Source organism: Balaenoptera borealis, assembly GCF_965194805.1.
Source record: "Balaenoptera borealis genome assembly, chromosome: 19".
NCBI classification, from domain to species: Eukaryota; Metazoa; Chordata; class Mammalia; order Artiodactyla; family Balaenopteridae; genus Balaenoptera; species Balaenoptera borealis.
In genome coordinates this window covers 25,995,646-26,012,660 of record NC_138878.1, presented here as the reverse complement: position 1 = coordinate 26,012,660, position 17,015 = coordinate 25,995,646, and the positions used below count along the sequence as shown (strand labels likewise).

The window sequence follows — 17,015 nt, the reverse complement described above, 5'->3', positions numbered from 1 at the left end:
TTGCGGCAAGCGGGAGCCACTCTTCATCGCGGTGCGCGGGCCTCTCACTGTCGTGGCCTCTCCTGTTGCGGAGCACAGGCTCCAGACGCGCAGGCTCAGTAGTTGTGGCTCACGGGCCTAGTTGCTCCACGGCATGTGGGATCTTCCCAGACCAGGGCTCGAAGCCGTGTCCCCTGCATTAGCAGGCAGATTCTCAACCACTGCGCCACCAGGGAAGCCTAGAAAAGTTCTTAACCTACCTTTTTTTTCTTTAAATATTTATTTATTTATTTATTTGGCTGCACTGGGTCTTAGTTGTGGCACGTGGGATCTAGTTCCCTGACCAGGGATAGAACCCTGGCCCCCTTCATTGGGAGTGAGGAGCCTTAGCTACTGGACCACCAGGGATGTCCCTACCTTTTTTTCAGTAAAAGAGAAAATAGGCACAAATAGGTAAGAGGAATTTTTCAATATAAAAGTATTACTATAGAAGAATGAAGTTGGACCCTTACCTAACACCATATACAAAAATTAACTCAAAATGGGTTAAAAACCTAAATGTAAGAGTTTCAGTTTTGTAAGATGAGAAAGTTCTAGAGATCTGTTGCACAACAATGTGACTATATATAACATTGTTGAACTGTACATTAAAAGTGGTTAAGATGGTAAGTTTTAGGTTATTTTTTTATCACAATTAAAATTGTTTAAGTGTTGTAGCTAATGATATCTATTATTTATTGAGTGCTTACTCTGTGCCAGGCACTGCGATACCCACTTTATACACATTATCGTGTTATTTCATTTATTCTTTTTTTTTTTGGTTTATTCTTTACAACCCTGAGAGAGAAATTACTGTTTCCCCTCATTTTCCAGAGACAGAGACGGGCTCAGTGAGGTTAAGCAACTGCCCAAGGTCACACAGCAACAAGCGTTGAGCCCAGGGTTGGAACCCTGATCCAGCTGATCCTGAAGGGATCTTAGCTGCTCCACTGTACTGTCCAGTAAGCAGCAGAGCCCGGCCAGGAGCCAAGGGCATCCTCTTCCCACCACACCACTAGGCGTCTTTCTCTTCAGCTTTGGTCCTTCCAACACAGCTTCTCCAGGCATCACCACACCATCACTCCTAAACATCTCCTTTGGGAAAATTGGCCCAAGTTATGCCTATATCGCGTAACTGTTATCTGCAATATAAATAGGACTTCTCTTTCTGTTTCAAAACACTGCTCATGTCATTGACAATTCATGCTCATTCCTGAGATACAAGTTGCTATTTTTGAAAAGTTATTTTGCATGGCATCTTGCCCCAGGGGCCCTTGGCCTGCTTAATCTGGTATCTCAATTGGCAGAACACAGTGTAGCCCTCTGGATTTGATTATGTGTCTAAGCTGCAACTTTGGCTGTTCCCAAACCTCCCCTGCCTCCCTGCATCCCCACCCCACCCCCTCGCTCAAAACAAAGTGCCGAGTGGCTGATGGTTGGCCTAATGGCAGGGAGGTCTGCAGAAAGAAGAGCCCACAGGGCAAGGCTGGCAGGTTTTCCGGCTTCTTCCAAAGTGGATTTCACTGAGAGCAGAAACTTATCCCATTCCTTCACTTCTCCAGTGATGCTCTACCCTGTGCCAGCGCTGGGCACGGGGTCTACAGTGGGGAGTGGAATGGTCACTCCTCCCTGCCCTTGTGGAGTTTACATTCTCAAGGGGGGTTAGATCTGATTAACACAAGATCTGTGATATGAATTAAAGGGCGTGTGAAGGGGAACAGCTCAGGGGACCTTCTTTAAACTGGGTTCATAGAAGGCCACTCTAAGTTAGGATATGGAGTTGGCCAGGTGGAGAGCCCAGAGAAGAACATTCCAGGCAGTGAGGGTAGCAAGTGCCAAGGTCCTGGGACAGGCAGAAGTGGGGTCTGTGGCTTGGCCTATTCTGAGGAAGGGAAAGCAGGCCTGGGTGACAGGAGCATGGAGGGCAAGGATGAGAGTGACAGATAGTGAAGTGGGGGAAGGAAGCAGGGGCCAGACCATCACAAGCAAGAAGCCATACAAATTGCCTGAGAGCCTATGGCCGAAGCGCCATCCCAAGGTTGGTGGAGGGGCTGGAAGGGAGGGCCTCCAGGGGAGTGACATTTAAGCAAAATCTTATAGCAGTGATTCTCAAAGTGTGGTCCCCAGACCAACAGCATAAGCACCACTTGTGAATTTGTTAGAAATGCGGGTTCTCAGGCCCCACCCCAGACCTACTGCATCCCCCAGAGCACAAAGAACCAAGCCTGTACCCAGTAGATGCTTCATGTACTGAATGGTTGAATTGCAAGCTGCCCAGCTCCATAATGTGCCCCAGTGTTAAAATGCAGAGTCCTGTGATGGGGGCACACCGCGGCCAGCGGGTCGCACCCACCCGGGCACGGAAGAAGGACAGGGCCCGGTTCACGTGGGTTTGGCTGATTTCAAGGTGCAAGAGTAGAGACAGAAAGTGAGAGAGTGGCATGGACATATATACACGACCAAATGTAAAATAGATAGCTCGTGGGAAGCAGCCTCATAGCACAGGGAGATCAGCTCGGTGCTTTGTGACCACCTAGAGGAGTGGGATAGGGAGGGTGGGAGGGAGACACAAGAGGGAGGGGATATGGGGATATATGTATACGTATAGCTGATTCATTTTGTTATACAGCAGAAACTAACACAACATTGTAAAGCAATTATACTCCAATAAGCATGTTAAAAAAAAAAGAGACAAATGCATCTCTACAGCTCTGCCAAGTGAAACTTCGCACTTGGCCTCCGTGTGCCCTGGGGCAGTGCTTAGACTTTTACAAGATGTGGAAGGAATGAACATTCATTGGAAGACTTTAAACTGGTTTTGAGTTACAAAAATCAGGCCAAAAACAAACAAACAAAAAAAAACAAACAAAGGAAAAAAACACCAAGTAGAAGGGAAATTACATTATCTTCAACCTCAGCTAACTCAAAACCAGCTGCAGAGGATGTTGCCAAATTATCTGTTAAGAAAACCCACCTTGGGGCTGGGAATGAGCCTGAGACGTCAACCCCCGGGGGTCCTTTTGAAAAGAAAGTTCTCCGCCTGCGATCAGAACAGAACAGAACAGAACAGCTCACTTTTAAAAAGCGCCTCCTACAGCACTGCAGAGCCTCAGGCCTGGACACTTTAATTGCTCTGAGAGAGCAAGTTAATGGGGTTTTAATGAAAATAGAACCCAAATGGGCATTAAGTCCGCTCTTGTTTTGCAGCCAGGGGCGCTGCCAGAGTTGCAGTTCCACAGGTGTTAGGGCTGGCCCCCTTTATGCAGTGAGACCCTGTTGAGAATTACATAAGGGAAATGGGCTCGTGGAGTCAATAATTTGAAAGTCCACAAAAAGCAGTTGGAGGACTCTTTCATCTATGGCCTGTTCTATCCAGGAAAAGACAGGTCAAATCATGTCCTCAAATCACCACAGGCATTAGAAGCTTGGGCGTGGCGTGTCCGGTACCAGTGTGGCCAGTGAAGTTGATTGGCTGCTCCTCCAGCCAGTTACAATCTTCAAAAAGTAAATAGGGTGCCGGTTTTTATCTTATTAGTGGTTTTAGGCAGGATCATTCAGTAATGAAGGGCTCAGGCCCTGGGCTGAAGCCACCTGGGTTCGAAGCCCACGTTGGCCACTTTAGAGTTGCCCAGCTTGGGGGCAAGTTGGGTACCTCTGCGCCTCACTTTCCTCATCTATAAAATGGGTGTCATGATTGTACTAGTGTTGTAGGGTCTTGAAAGCACTGAATGGGTGGTCTGTAAAGTGCTTAGAGCCGCGCCACACCCACGGTAAGCCCTAGAATAGTGCTGGCTAGTGGGGGAGATTGGGAATCAAGCATAGGCCCAGGAAGCAGGTACGCAGGCTAATGTGATGGAGAAACTGTGAGAGGGCTGGGGGTGTAAGGAGTAGCCAGGCTCACAGAGGCAGCGAGAGCAGAGGCCCTGGGCAGGAAACAGCACAGAAACGCCAGGGCGGCTGGGACACAGTGGAAGAGAAGGAAGCGAGAAGTGTTTGTAGCTGCTGGTGAGGGCCAGATCCTACAGGCGCTTGGAGATCAGGGCAAAGGTATTATTATAAAAGCGACGAGGAAACAGAGAAGCAACCGAGCCCAGTTATCTTTTTAAAAGCTCGGAGACCTTTCTGGCTGCTGTGCGGGAACAGACTAGGAACAGACAGGTCCGGGAGGGATGGCCTTTGGGAACAGGGAGACCTCTGGGAGGCTGCTGCGATCATGCAGGGACAGACGGAGCTGCCTGGACCAGGGAGGGGATGAAAGAAGTGAAGGGAGCAGAGGACGCGGTGATGACTGAATGTGGGGGAGGGAGAGAAGTGCAGGTCCAGACGACGTGCAGGTTTGTAGCCTTGGAACCGCGATGAGAAAGCCCCAGGGAGAAACGGGTTTGGCCAAGATGATATAATCCCACCTGGCTAACAATGTGGCCCCTCCGCCTTTACCCTGGGCGCGCTGTGTGTAGTTTCCCAGTTGGCTTTTGTCACTTAATTTCCACACTGCTCCAAGATCCTCATGATCGCTGCTCATGCTTAGGGCATAAGAATGTGCAGTAGGTCTGCGCTCCCGTTTACATAACCACCTGCCCCTGCCTGGTGACTGAGCCTGTTTCTAATCCTGACAGTAACCAGGATCGTGGTCCTTCCTGAGACTTCCTGGCAGCTTGGACGTGGAGCCCCTGAGCAGCCCCATGGTGGGGGGAAAGCACTTCGGAGTTTGGAGGCTTTTTTAATCTTAGAACTCTTTCATAGTTTAACTGTGTGTGTTGTATTTGGTTACATAAATAATATGTAAAAGATTCAGACAATCCAGAACAGAACATGAAGTGCCCTTCACCATGACCTCCCCTGCCCAGCTCCCGGCGCCTCCCTGCAAGTAACCATCATCAACAAACAGGCGGCTTCCTTCCAGACCCCTTTCAAGGCCTTTACACTCTTACGCTCGTCCTTTATGTATGTTGGACCTTATTATACATCTGTTTTTACCAAATAATACATCTTGTGGGAGAGTCAGAGATCTAGCTACCGTGTTTTCTTTTTTTAACAGCTGCACAGTTTTTCTAATATGGTGGTATTATACTTTATTGAATATTTTATTTTGTTTATTTTATTTACTCACCTTCTCTGAGGGTTTGGGCTGTTTACTAATTTTCACAATGCTTCCATGAATGTCACTGGACTTATATTTGGGCTCACAGGCAAGAATTTCTGTCCAGCAGATTCCTGGAAATGGAATTGCTGGATCAAAGGGCAGGTACACTTAAAATTTTCATAGCATCTTCCAAGTTATCTTCCCCAAATGTGCCATTTTCTTAAAAAAAAAAATTCCTTTGGTTACAAAAAGTAATTCATGTTCTTGCAAAACATGTACAGAATACAAATAAGACCAGAAAAGAAATTTTAACACACTCATAATTCCATCACCCAGGAATAACAGCTATTAACATATAATTTAGTTATTTGAGCTTTTTACTGTATCTCACAAAGATCTTTTCAAGTCATTAGAGCGTCTTCTGTGGTGACATTCTAGGTTGTTAATGTGGTTTAGGCACAAGACGAGGAAAGCTTGTGTAGAAGGAGGGAAACTAAAAAGAAATTTTATAAAGACTGTGCTAAACAGTTGATAACCCATGTGCAGGATATGTTCACCTGAACTACTTATGTAGAAGAATTATTCTACAACACTGGTTCTTGAATGTCTCAGAGAATCTGATAAAGCTGTCTCCTTCCCAGCAATGTGTATGATCACACAATTTACATATAATTTCAGGGGTTCATGTCCCTTCTTTCCCCACCAGAAAAAATTCATTGTCTACAGCATCATTTTAAGTGGTTGCGTTGAATGCCTCAGGGTGGCTGGAGCACAGCTCATGTAACCCATAGGGTGTTAAGAATATGGACTCGAGTCAGACACACCCCATCAAATCCTGGCTCGACTGCATGCTCTTCAGTCCCTCTGCCTGTTCCCTCACTTGTAAAATCCAGACAATGATAGGTGGGTTATAGGGTGGTTGGGAGTTTAAAGCGTTCACGTGCATAAAATGTTTAAAACAGGGTCTGGCACATGGTAAGTGCTAATTAAATGTCAGCTCTTATTATTTCCAGTGTTTGGCTTTTGTAACATTTCTAACTCTATTTTTGCACACTTCTGTGATGACTTCCCGGGGATAAATTCCTAGATGTGGAATAGCTGTGTATTTATAAGATTTTGGATACATAATGCAAAACTCCTCTATAAAGATTCAGATTCAGTCATTATCTAGGACTGAGTTTCCAGTGGTGAACAGATGGATGAAAATCCATGCCTTGGTGGAGTTTACATCAGAAAAGGGGTAGACTGTAGACAAAATAACAAAGTGACCTATTAGAAGGTGACAAGTGCTGTGGAGAGAAATGAAGCAGGGCTCGGGGTGGGAGGGCTGGGATGGGGTGGCGGTTGCAGTTCTGAAGGGACCTGAAGGAGGGAGGGAAACGGGAGGACCATGTTCCAGGCCGAGGGGACAGGTACAAAGGGCTTGGGGGCAGGAACGTGCAGGGAGTGCCTGAGGGGGATCCAGGAGGAGAGGAGGACAGAGCCGGAAGGGGGCAGGGACACTTCACGGAGAGCCCGCAGGCTGAATCAAACTACACTTTGGGAGCAGTTTTAATTCTGTCCAACGATCAGTCTAGGAAGGATGAAGTAGGTGTTCAAGGGGACAGTTGGAATGAACTGAAATTATGTCTTCCTTGTTTCAGTCTGTGCTTAAGGGCACTAAAAGGAAAAGGCAGCTCTCAACGTTTCTCCAAGAAAATCAGAGGTTCCTTGTTTTCTGAGTAAAACATGTGAATGTCTCACATACTCAAGTCCAGTCTTTTTTTTTTTTTTTCTTCCTAGAACAGTAAGAACCAAGAACAAAATGAAAAGACACAAGCTTGTTTTGTTTGTTCCTGGGCCGTGTTCCCGGGACAGGCTGTTTGCCAGATGTGTGATTTTGAGATGATGTTTATCAAGGGAACTTAGGTCTACAAGTCTGAGATGACATTGCCTGGGGTCGAGGGCCCCTGGGCCCCACGCCTCACCCTCTCCTGTCTTCCCTGCACCCCGCGGCCACAAAGCATCAGCCCCAGAGACGCATGCAGGGGGTAGAAAGGCCAGCTCAGAGGTTGCAGTTCAGGGCAAAGAAGTAGCAAACCACAAGTTCATCTTGGGGACGCCATGGTGGAGACAAGTGGCATGGAATTTCTACCCACTTCCTCCAACTGCAGAACCTCTGCTTCAAATAAACCAGGGAGTTGTGGGGGCTTGGGAAGGACCAGACTTTGAGCTGAAATGGTTAGAAATGAGGGGAGACGAATGGGTGTGGAAGTGAGGCTGGTGGGTGTGGGTGTTGCCATATGGGGTCAAAGCTGAGCCCTGACAGGACGCTTGCTCCTCCTGTGTGGGTGTCATCTACACCCTTACAGGCGCTCCTGTCGGTGACTCAGCTGGCTGACAATATGTCACTGATCGCCTACTGTGTACACTAGGCACAGGGCCGGTGCTACAGGAGAGGTTATAAAGAATCGTACCCGGAGGAGCTGCCAGTTCCCGCTGGGGAGGGAGGGACACTTTGCTTCACTTGCTGGCTAAGTGCCCCGCAAGCCTTGCCTGCTCCAAGTTAACACCAATCAGCTGGATGTTTCTTTGTCTCCACTCTCTCCCTTCCTTCCCTCCCTTCTTTCTGTTTTGCAGATGGTACAGTTTTGTCATCATGAGGTGGGGTTAGACATAATAGATAACTTCTCCTGATAACTATACCTCAGTTTATTTTAATTTTTTAGCAAGCTTCAATAAGCAAGTTTAAATGCTTGTTGAAAAAGATAAAACTATATAAAAACATCCAAAGAAGAAGGGCAAATCTTCACCGCTTTTACTTCCTGCTCTTCCTCTCCCAAGATACCCAGTGTTAACATATCAGTATTTATTTTCCAGCTTAGACCCTTTTTTCCCTGTACACACCTATTTCTGCATACAGTTTTTATACAGAAAGAGAGTATAAACTCTTGTTTAATTCACTTCTGTACTTCCAGCTTCAGGAACATGATAGACACTGAAAATATTTGTTGAACAAATGAATTAAGAATTTCTGAAATTTGTCTTTCTCATTTAAAAGTGCACCATGGACAGCCCTCCATGTCTCCAGCTCATTCTTTCTATGGCTGCCCAGTATTCTATAGAATGTCTGCACGGTTGTTCAACCACAAGCCTGTTGTCAGACATGGACTTCCCCCTGCTTTCAGTATTGAAGCCCTTGTGCCTACCTCCTCCCACGCTCACATGAGTATTTCTCTAGGCAACTGTGGTAAACAGAATAATGGCTTCCCAAAGATGCTCACATCCTAGCTCTCAGCACCTGTGAATTTGTTTCCTTCCATGGCAAAAGCACTTGCAGGTGTGATTAAGCTGAGGCTCTTGAGATGGAGCCTCCTGGATTATCAGGTGTGTCCAATATAAGGCACCTTATAAGAAGGAGGCAGGAGGCTCAGGGTTGGGGGTGGTGGTGTATGGAGGAAGCCGGGGGGAAAGCAGGAGCTGTGCTGACAGCAGAGGTTGGGGTGACGCCATTGCTGGGAGGTGCTATAAGCCAAAGAACGCGGACAGCCTCCAGAAGCTGGAAAAGGCAAAGAAATGGACTCTCCTCTAGAGCCTCCAGAAGGAATGCAGCCCTGCCGGCCCATTTTGGACTTCTGACCTCCAGAACTGTAAGATAATCAATTTTGGGGGTTTTTTCCAATTTTTTTATAGTGATAACAATTTTATAGTGATAAAATTTACTGTCTTAACCATTTTTAAGTATACCGTTCAGTGGCATTAAATACCTGCATAATGTTTCATCAACACCATCCATCTCCATAACTTTTCATCTTGTAAAACAGAAATTCTGGACCTATTAAACAATAACTCGCCATTTCCCCCTCCCCTCTGCCCCGGCAACCAACCTTCTACTTTCTGTCTCTATGATTTGGACTACTCTAAATGTCTCATATAGTGGAATCACATGGTATTCGTCTTTTTGTGGCTGGCATATTTCACTTAATATAATGTTCTTAAGATTCATCCATGTTGTAGCATATGTCAGAAGTTCCTTCTTTTTAAAGGCTGAATAATACTCCATTTTATGGTGGTGGATTTCTAGGCAGAACTGAGACAGGCATTCTTAGCTGAGACGCTAAGAGGTGGTTAAAACAGTATTAGAACATCAAGGTAGCTGATTCCAAGCAGAAAAAACAGCTGACAATGTAGCGATGTATTTGAATCTGCTGTAATTAAGATTTTCCACAGGCTGTGGGGTGGGTGAGAGACCTCATTGACAATTTTATCAAACTTGTGATGTTTAAATTCAACAAAACGTTTACATAACAGATTTCAGAAGGAAATTAAATCTGTTTTAGTTTCACTTTTCTATTTAAAAATATAAATGGGCTAAAGGAAAGCTGATTTGATTAGATGTAGAATACTAAAGTGTGTAAATATGTCAGGGTCTAAAGCCAGTGGAGACACAAACAGGTGTGAGAAATTCCGTGCTCTTGATGACTAAAAATGGGTGTGTAAAATCCTAGAGAAGCTTTAATTAAACAGTTCAAAAAAGGTAGCTCCTTTCTACAGAAGTTTTGCAGATTTTGATAGTTGTAGATTCTTTTTTGCTGTGTTGTAAAAAACAAAAAACAAAAAAGCTAACTATTTTAAACCAGAAAATTTTGTTTACCCATTCATCTATCAGTGACCACTTGGGTTACTTGTATGTTTTAGCCATTGTCAATAATGCTGCTATAAGCATTGGAGTACTAATACCTCTTTAAGATCCTGCTCTCAGCTCTTTGGGGTATATATCCAGAAGTGGAATTCCTGGAGCATATGGTAATTCTATCTTAAAATTTTTAAGGAACCTTCATACTGTTTTCAACAGCAGCTGTACCAGTTTTTTTGTTTTTTTTTTTTTATTTTATTTTTGGCTGTGTTGGGTCTTCGTTGCTGCACTCAGGCTTTCTCTAGTTGCGGTGAGCAGGGGCTACTCTTCGTTGCAGCGCATGGGCTTCTCGTTGCGGTGGCTTCTGTTGTTCTGGAGCACGGGCACTAAGCATGCGGGCTTCAGTAGTTGTGGCACGCTGGTTCAGCAGTTGTGGCTCACGGGCTCTAGAGCGCAGGCTCAGTAGTTGTGGCGCACGGGCTTAGTTGCTCCGCGGCATGTGGGATCTTCCCAGACCAGGGCTCAAACCAGTGTCTCCTGCGTTGGCAGTCAGATTCTTAACCACTGTGCCACCAGGGAAGTCCCCTATTCTCTAATCTTTATTTCCTTCCTTCTGCTAGCTTTGGGTTTAGTTTGTTCTTTTTCAAGTTCCTTAACTTGTAAAGTTATGTTCTTAATTTGAGATCTGTTTTTTTTAATGTGTTTATAGCTGTACATTTCCCCCTTAGGACTGCTTTTGCTGCATTATAGTTTTGGTATGTTGCATTTTTGTTTTCATTAAAACTAAGGAGTTTCTAATTCACCTTGTGATTTATTCTTTGATCCATTGGTTGTTTAAGAGTGTGTTGTTAAATTTCAGTATATTTGTGGATTTTCCAGTTTGCCTACTGTCACTGATTTCTCACTTTATCTCATTGTGGTCAGAGAAAATATGATAGTTATCTTTTAAAATCTATTGACACTTAATTTTTGTGGCCTAACATATGGTCTAACCTGGAAAATATCCCTGTGCACATAAGAAGAATGTGTATGCTTTTGGTGGTGGGTAGAGTGTGCAGTGTCTGTTATATATAGTTGGTTTGTTGTATCTATTTCCTTACTTCTGTCTGCTTGCTCTATCCATTATTTCTCTCTTCAATTATGTCAATTTTTGCTTTATTTATTCAGTTGTATGTCATTAGAAATGTAAGTGTTTATAATGTTACAGCAAGAGGATATATCGAATTTCTATTAATATATAATGTCCTACTTTGTCTCTTGTAAACTTTTTGATTTAAAATCTGTTTTGTCCAGTGTTAGTACAGCCAACCCTGCTCTCTTTCGGTTACTGTTTGCATGGAATATCTTTTTCAATTCTTTCACTTTTGATCTATTTGTGCCTTTTGATCTAAAGTGAGTCTCTTGTGGATAGTATATAGTTGGACTGTGTTTTTTTAACCATTTTACCAGTCTGTCTTTTGGGGAGTTTAATCCATTTACATTTAAAAGAGTAATTACTGGGAAGGAGAGACTTCTGTCATCTTATTTGTTTTCTATACATTTTACAGCTTTGTTTTTCACTCCCTGCATTACAGTACTGTCTTCCTTAGTGTTTAGTTGACTGTTTTTTTTGGTAGTGAAATGTTTAAATTCCTTTCTCATTCCTTTTTGTTTATATTCTGTAGCTATTTTCTTTGTGGGTACCATGGGGATTACATTTAACATACTAAAGTTATAACACTCTTATTTGAATTTATACCAGCTTAACTTCAATAATATATAAGAACTCTGCTCCTTTACAGCTCCATCCCCACCCCTTGCTGTTGTTATCACAGAATTACACCTTTATACATTGTGTGCCCCAGAATAATGTAAACTAATAATGATTTTTAATGCATTAGTCTCAAGTCATTTAGAAAACAAAGTGGAATTATAAGCCATTGTTACAGTAATGTTAGCTTTTATAATTGCTTATGTACCTTTATTGGGATCTTTGTTTCTTCATATGGCTTCTAGTTGAATCTTTTTTCTTTCAGTTTCTCAGTCTTGATTATTTCCATTGTCCTATCTTTGAGTTCACTGATTCTTATGCCTGTTCAAATTTGCCTTTGAATCCCTCTAGTTAATTTTTCATTTCAATTACTATACTTTTCAGCTCCAGAATTTCTTTTTGGCTTCTTTTTAGGTTTTCTGTCTCATGATTGATGTTTCCATTTTTGTTCATACATTTTCCTGATTTCTTCCAAATCTTCCTTTAGTTCTTTGAGCATCTTTAAGACAGTTGTTTTAAAACAGTTGTTTTGTCTTCTGTATCTGCCATCAAGTCTTTTTCAGGGATAGTTCCTGTTGGTTTTTTTTTTTTTTTTCTTTGAATGGGCCATACTTTTCTGTTTCTTTGTATGCCTTATGATTTTTTTGGAAAAAATTTGAATATTTGGATTTAATAATGTAATTATGGAGACCAGATTCTCCCTGTTACCCAGAGTTTGCTGTTTTTTGTTACTGCTTTGTTTAATAGCGTTTTTTTGTTTGTTTGTTTGTTTCCCATTGCTGTAGGCTATCTATGTGCCAAGGATCAGCTGAGGTATAGTTTAAAGTCTTGGGTCTTTTCAGAGCCTTTCCTTGGGCATGCACGATCACTTGCTAACTTCCCCCATATATGCAGTTGTTTTGCATGTCTGTTGGTTAATTTTGTGTCAGTTTGCCTGGGCTAAGGAATGCCTAGATAGCTGGTAAAAAAATTATTTCTGGGTATGTTTGTGAGGGTGTTTTCAGAAGAGATTAGCAAAGAGATTAGAAGAAAATCAATACACTGAGTGAAAAAGATCTGCCTTCACCAATGTGGGCAGGCCTCATCCCATGCATCAAAGGTCTGAATAGAACAAAAAGGCAGAGGAAGGGCAAATTATCTCTCTTTTTAAGCTGGGAGGTCCATCTTCTGCTGCCCTCAGAGATACCAGAGCTCCTGTTTCTTGCACTAGCAGCCCCTCACCTGCCTGGTTCACAGGCCTTCAGCATTTTACTGAATTATGCCCATGGCCTTCCTGATTCTCCAGACTGCAGATCATGTGACTTCTCAGCCCCTGTAACATGAGCTGACTCCTATAATAAATTTCATATAGTTATACATAGAGAGAGCGGGAGATATCTATATAGAGATATCAATCTACATATATCATATTGGTTCTCTTTCTCTGGAGAACCCTAATACAGTATCCTTGTCTTTAATGTTTGGCCCTAAAAAGGAAGAAAAAGAGAAAAATGAAGAGGGCAGTAAAGGGCACCCACCCTTTAAGTCCCCTGGAAGTCACTTCAGCTGGAGGTGGAGGGGCAGCAGCAATCTAATCAGAAGCAGCAACGGGCAATCAGAGCATAGGTCTCCAGCATTTGGAGCACAGGGTCCTCTTTTGCCCAACCTGGCTCCCACAAGCTGTATGCAAACAGCTGCCCACCATGGGAATGGGGGATGGGTAACTGCTATGCTCAGAGCTGAAACTGACCAAAATGAAGCACAGTTTACCTGTCCAAGCCTTTCCCCGGAAGTGGCAATCCTTCAATAGACTCCAGAGTTCCAAAATACTTACATGAGACAGATTCTGCCAGTACAGTTGTTGTCTGGGGGGCGGGGGGGAGACAGATTCCTGATGCTTCCCATCCCACTGTCTTTCCAGAATCCTTTCAGTCTGTGTTCTTCGAAACCACCTAGTTCATGGTAATTTGTTACAGCAGCAGTAGAAAACTAATTCAGCAAGAGACCTAAAAATTTCTAGTTCAAAGTATAAACTCATTTTCTCAATTCATTTATTGTCTCTCATATAGACATGGTATCCATCCTGGTCACTGCCCTCCTGACAATTCCCAATGTGCCCATGTGCCTCTCAAAATGTCAATCCCAGAATGACCCACTGCTCTAGACCCTGCCCACTGGTACAGAGTAAGCATTTTGTTCGATTTGATCAGCGTGTCTGGGAATTTCGCATTAAGTTCTGCTCATTAAGCTAGAAATGAACTCAACACCTAAATCTACCGCAGTCCCATCTCTTCTGTCCTGTTCTTGTGTCATTGGTTTGTTTTTGACCTTGGGGCAGGACTTTATCCTTTCTAAACTTAATGTTGTCTAAAGTGAAATATTAGCATCTCCATCATCAAGCTAGACTAGTTGTTTGTTGCCATTTCAATTCCTTGTGCTTTCGGAGAATGGGAAGAGCAGGTAGATTTGGCCCCTTAACCTGGGAGGAAACTAACAGACATTATAAATAGAGTAGGTAAAAGCCACCATGTCAAAACTGGCTCAGCTTCAGGGCTTTACATGCCTAAGATGTGGCGGCGGGCTCCCAATCCGGTTCCATCCGGTTCTCCCCACCCCCGCCCCCGCCGCGGGTCCCCCCAGCTCCGGCGGCGGGAGGAGCGGCAGCGGCCCGGCAGCCCGGCTTCGCGAAGGCTCTCGGCGCGCCGCGGCCCGCAGGCACCCGGGACGCGCCCGCCCCGCCGCCGCGATGCCCAAGAGGAAGGTCAGCTCTGCCGAGGGGGCGCCGAAGGAGGAGCCCAAGAGGAGATGCGCGAGGGTGTCCGCTAAACCCGCTCCTGCAAAAGTGGAAACGAAGCCAAAAAAAGGCGGCAGGAAAGGATAAATCTTAAGACAAAAAAGTGCAAACAAAAGGGAAAAGGGGAGCAAAGGGAAAACTGGCTGAAGTGGCAAACCAAGAGACTAAAGAAGACTTAGCTGCAGAAGATGGAGAAACTAAAAACGAGGAGAACCCAGCTTCTGATGAAGCAGGAGAGAAAGAAGCCAAGTCTGATTAATATCACACATCCGGTCCTATCAGTGGTCCCTGTCTCCCTTCTTGTACAATCCAGAGGAATATTTTTATCAACTATTTCGTAAATGCAAGTTTTTTAGTAGCTCTAGAAACATTTATAAAAAGGAGGGAATGCCACCTCATCCCATTTTTTAAGTGTAAATGCTTTTTTGTAAGAGGTGAAATCATTTGCTGGTTGCTTATTTGTTGCTACAACCAGAAAATAATGGGATATTGAACATGGGAGGCTTTGTCTTGGGTGTCAGCTTAACATTCCACGGATGGAGGGTAGCTTTTATATCCTATAATACAAAGCGTACTAAATGGCAGTTTGGAGTCGGTTGTGCATTTAATGTCTTAAACACTTTACATTACTTCTCTTCCCATGTTGTTTTTGGTAGAATTGTTTCCTAAAGCAAACCACTCACCCCTTGATCTTGGCTCTCCTGGGCAGAATTTTGTGCACTCTGTAACATCTTTGGTCGTGGTAGTCCAGTTCTTCTCGTAACTGTTAATGTGCTGTGAACGACTGACAATTTGAGTATGTAGTGTATATGATATTAAACTGTGAATTAGTGGGACTTACGATGTAACAGCATATCAATATTTGAAGATATTGGTACTTGATATCCTGTGAAGGAAAATTTGCCTCCAAATTTTAAGCTGGAAAGTCCCTGGAATAACTGTTCAGAAAAGAATCACAACTACATGACTTTTTAGATTTTTGGTATGTATGTTGAGAATTGTGTACAAATTGAAATGTGTGTGTACTGATCCTCAAGACAATCAGTAAAATCTCAATTATGGAAAAAAAATCCCTAAGATGTGATTTATAGGGGAAAACTTCACCAAAGAGCCCAGCTCAAAGCAGGGACTGAATTTTTTTTTTTTTTTTTTTGTCGTATATGGCCTTTATTATGTTGAAGTAGGTTCCCTCTATGCCCACTTTCTGGAGAGTTTTTATCATAAATGGGTGTTGAATTTTGTCAAAAGCTTTTTCTGCACCTACTGAGATGATCATATGGTTTTTCTTCTTCAATTTGTTAATATGGTGTATCACATTGATTGATTTGCGTATATTGAAGAATCCTTGCATCCCTGGGATAAATCCCACTTGATCGTGGTGTATGATCCTTTTAATGTGTTGTTCTGTTTGCTAGTATTTTGTTGAGGATTTTTGCATCTATATTCATCAGTGATATTGGTCCGTAATTTTCTTTTTTTGTAGTATCTTTGTCTGGTTTTGGTATCAGGGTGATGGTGGCCTCATAGAACGAGTTTGGGAATTTTCCTTCCTCTGCAATTTTTTGGAAGAGTCTGAGAAGGATGGGTGTTAGCTCTTCTCTAAATGTTTGATAGAATTCACCTGTGAAGCCATCTGGTCCTGGACTTTTGTTTGTTGGAAGATTTTAAATCACAGTTTCAATTTCATTACTTGTGATTTGTCTGTTCATATTTTCTGTTTCTTCCTGGTTCAGTCTTGGAAGGTTATACCTTTCTAAGAATTTGTCCATTTCTTCCAGGTTGTCCATTTTATTGGCATAGAGTTGCTTGTAGTAGTCCCTTCGGATGCTTTGTATTTCTGCAGTGTCTGTTGTAACTTCTCCTTTTTCATTTCTAATTTTGTTGATTTGAGTCCTCTCCCTCTTTTTCTTGATGAGTCTGGCTAATGGTTTATCAATTTTGTTTATCTTCTCAAAGAACAAGCTTTTAGTTTTACTGATCTTTGCTATTGTTTTCTTTGTTTCTATTCCATTTATTTCTGCTCTGATCTTTATGATTTCTTTCCTTCTGCTAACTTTGGGTTTCGTTTGTTCTTCTTTCTCTAGTTCCTTTAGGTGTAACATTAGATTGTTTGAGATTTTTGTTTCTTGAGGTAGGCTTGTATAGCTATAAACTTCCCTCTTAGAACTGCTTTTGCTGCATCCCATAGGTTTTGGATGGTCGTGTTTTCATTGTCATTTGTGTCTAGATATTTTTTGATTTCCTCTTTGATTTCTTCAGTGATCTCTTGGTTATTTAGTAACGTATTGTTTAGCCTCATGTGTTTGTGTTTTACGTTTTTTTTCGTGTAATTGATTTCTAATCTCATAGCATTGTGGTCAGAAAAGATGCTTGATATGATTTCAATTTTCTTAAATTTACTGAGGCTTGATTTGTGACCCAAGACGTGATCCATCCTGGAGAATGTTCCGTGCGCACTTGAGAAGAAAGTGTAATCTGCTGTTTTTGGATAGAATGTCCTATAAATATCCATTAAATCTATCTGGTCTATTGTGTCATTTAAAGCTTCTGTTTCCTTATTTATTTTCATTTTGGATGATCTGTCCATTGGTGTAAGTGAGGTGTTAAAGTCCCCCACTATTATTGTGTTACTGTCAATTTCCTCTTTTATAGCTGTTAGCAGTTGCCTTATGTACTGAGGTGCTTCTATGTTGGGTGCAAATATATTTATAATCGTTATATCTTCTTCTTGGATTGATCGCTTGATCATTACATAGTGTCCTTCCTTGTCTCTTGT

At 42.9% G+C, this 17,015-nt stretch overlaps 1 pseudogene across 1 annotated transcript; it reads left to right on the top strand.

Annotated features, from left to right (window-relative positions):
• The first annotated feature begins 8,740 nt into the window (after window positions 1-8,740).
• Window positions 8,741-16,956, top strand: LOC309617183 (non-histone chromosomal protein HMG-14 pseudogene; annotated as a pseudogene). Its single transcript has one exon. The product of its transcript is annotated as a non-histone chromosomal protein HMG-14 pseudogene (transcript).
• Window positions 16,957-17,015: the final 59 nt, after the last annotated feature.